We start from the raw sequence: 3,118 nt of genomic DNA, 5'->3' as shown, positions 1-3,118 counted from the left end.
TACACGCTTAATTTTTTCTATAGGAGAGCTTTGTGCTGAATGTTGGGAATTATTAGAATTAGATGTGTTATTAGTTTGTTGGCRGGAAAGTGCATCAGCAACAACGTTCTGCTGACCAGGTTTGTAAGTGATTTTAGCGCCGTATTCTTCGATGAAATTTTTCCATCTTTTTAATCTTGTATTTGGGTGTTTTCCGATATGGCAAAAATTAAAGATTGATGATCGGTTTATATAGTTAAATCTTTTATGCCATACAAGTAATTTCGAAGCTTTTGTAAGGCCCACACAATTGCGAGTAACTCTTTCTCATTTGTGGAGTAATTCTGTTCTGTTTCACTGAGCGTTCGTGAAATAAATGATATGGGTTTTTGGTTTTGGGATAATACGGCTCCTATAGCGTAATTGCTAGCATCTGTGGTTAATTCGAAAGGTTTGTTAAAATTTGGTTGGAAGAGTTCRACCTGAGCTTGCTTTTATTCGAMTTAATGCTGCTATTGCAGGTTCATCTAATCCAATTTTATTTTTTGCGCTTTGAGTGTTTGATATGCCRCCGTTTTCTCCTCTGAGAAACGTAGTAAGTGGTTTGACAATGGCTGCAAATTTTTTTATGAATTTTCTATAATAACTTGCAAGACCTAAAAAGGATCTKAGTTCTTTTAGTGAAGTAGGCGTGGGAAAATCTTTTATGGTTTGTATTTTTACTAGATCAACAGTAATTTTATTAATTATTAATATTAATTATGTGTCCCAAATACTCTACGAAATCTTTAAAGAAGTGTGATTTCTCATTGGAAATCTTCATGTTGGCTTCATGAAGTGCATTCACAATTATACGTATGTGCTCGATATGCTCTTCAGGAGAAGAAGAGTAAATGAGAATGTCGTCTATATAGACATAGGCAAATTTTTCAATATATGGTTTTAAGATGTCATCTATACACCTTTGAAAAATTGATGGAGCATTTTTCAGTCCGAAAGGCATACGAAGAAATTCATGTTTGGCTCCATTTATGCTAAAAGCTGATTTTTCTCTGTCAGATTCTTCAATAAGAATTTGATGAAACCCAGATTCTAAATGTAAAGTTGTAAATAATTTTGCTTTACGAAGATTCTGTATTGTCATGCCTACATCAGGTATGGGATAATCGATAATAGTTTGAGCATTTAGCTTTTGAAAGTCTACAACCATTCTGGGTTTAGGTTTCCCGTTTTAATTGGTACCTTTTTTAGCAACTGTCCAAATGGGTGAATTGTGTGGACTTTTCCTAGGTTGGATTATTTCATTTTCTAAAAGTTTATTMATTTCTTTGTTAATAAAATCATTATCAGATTTAGGGTACGGATACTGTTTTGTCCAAATAGGATCGTCAGTTTTCGTCCTAATTGTGGCTTGTACTGTAGTAGTAAATGGTAATATTGAGTTAGTACCTTCATTTTGTTGCATTATTTTTTCAATTTCAGATCTACATTCTTCATTGCTTACTGTWTAATTTAATTTTTGCAAAGTATCACTTTCTTTCTTGGCCCTATATTTATAACTGCGCTTGTACTCGAAAAGATTAATCTCTGCTTTTAGTGTTCTAAGTCCCTGTTCACCTAGAATCACATCAAATTCTTCTGATGCATCAGTTTCAAAAAATGTAAGCAAATTATCTACTACTGATACTAGTTTTTTTTTGATTTTGTTATTGAGAAACCATGAARGGTTTTCACTTTAATAGGTTTAGTTAGAATAGACTCACCAAGATAACATTTAGTGTTTATGTAATTATTTGTTGCTCCGGTGTCGATAAGAATATTTACTTCTTTGCCTGTATCCCTGCAGTGACTAATAGAGGAATATCATGGGGTTTAAACGGTAGCCTTGAAGATTTGGACTATGYGGATGATATCTGCCTATTGTCCTATAAATACTCGCACATTTCCTTGAATCTTGAAGCTGTTAGTGATCTCGCCGCACAAACTGGACTTAAAATTAATATAGCGAAGACAAAATTCATGCGCATCAACACAACTGAAACGCCAAACCTACAGATCGCTGGAACGGGTCTCGAAGAAGTCGACAAATTTTGCTATTTAGGTAGCATCATATCTAAAAACGGTGGATCAGCAGCCGATATACGAAACGGTATATCCAAAGGTCTCGCTGCCTTCGAAATGTTGGATAAAGTCTGGAGATCAACATATATATCCATACGTACGAAGCTAAAAATATTCGACTCAAACATGAAATCCGTTGTATTATATGGCGTGGAATATTGCAGCGAATGTTTTACAATCGCTGCAATCCTTTTTTAATCGATGTCTTCGAAAAATTTTGCGGATATTCTGGCCTAACGTTATTAGTAATGCWAACCTCTGGACCGTAACCAAACAGCTACCGATCCAYATCGAAATTCGACCTCGTAAATGGAAATGGATCGGCCACACTCTGCGAAAGCGTCACGACGATCTTAGCAGAACAGCGCTAGATTGGAATCCGCAAGGAAACCGAAGACCAGCCAACACCAGGAGACGGGAAGTCGAAGCAGAAGCACAGAGAAGTGGTTATTCTTGGAGAGAAATTAAATTTATAGCTGTAAACAAAATGAATTATAATTTGTTTATTGATGCCCTATGTTCCACCTAGGAACTACGAAAAAAAATATATATATAAGCTAAATGCACGAAATTTTTGTGCATTGCAAACTTGCATTATCATGGGTCAAATGCTCAAATAATTGTAAATTAAGCCCGCTAATGCGCTGTCGTCTGTCAGGTCTATTATGCTTTTGCCTATGCTTGGTTTTCTTGCTTCTCCAGTTCTCCAGTCCTTTTCTTGCTGGTGTTGTTGTGATTGTATTTTTATATGATTTTGTTTTTTCTTGTGTGTTATATGTATGTCACTCCACTATCACTGCATACACATATATGTACACGTGTCGTATGTCTATATTATTTTTCACACTGCACTTTTTGTCACCACACTTGTTTCAGTTTTTTTTTCCTTTTTGTTTGTTTGTGGGTTACAGGACACTCCACTATTACTATACATACATAGTATGTGTATATTATTATCCACATGAAATTTTATTTTTGATATATTTTTTTTTTCTCAATTGTGTCACCACCGAGGTAA

The sequence above is a fragment of the Bactrocera latifrons genome, unplaced genomic scaffold, assembly GCF_001853355.1.
Source record: "Bactrocera latifrons isolate USDA-ARS-PBARC rearing strain unplaced genomic scaffold, ASM185335v1 scaffold_1521, whole genome shotgun sequence".
Classification (NCBI taxonomy): domain Eukaryota; kingdom Metazoa; phylum Arthropoda; class Insecta; order Diptera; family Tephritidae; genus Bactrocera; species Bactrocera latifrons.
The sequence above is the reverse complement of the archived record's forward strand: the minus strand, read 5'-3'. Positions refer to the sequence as shown.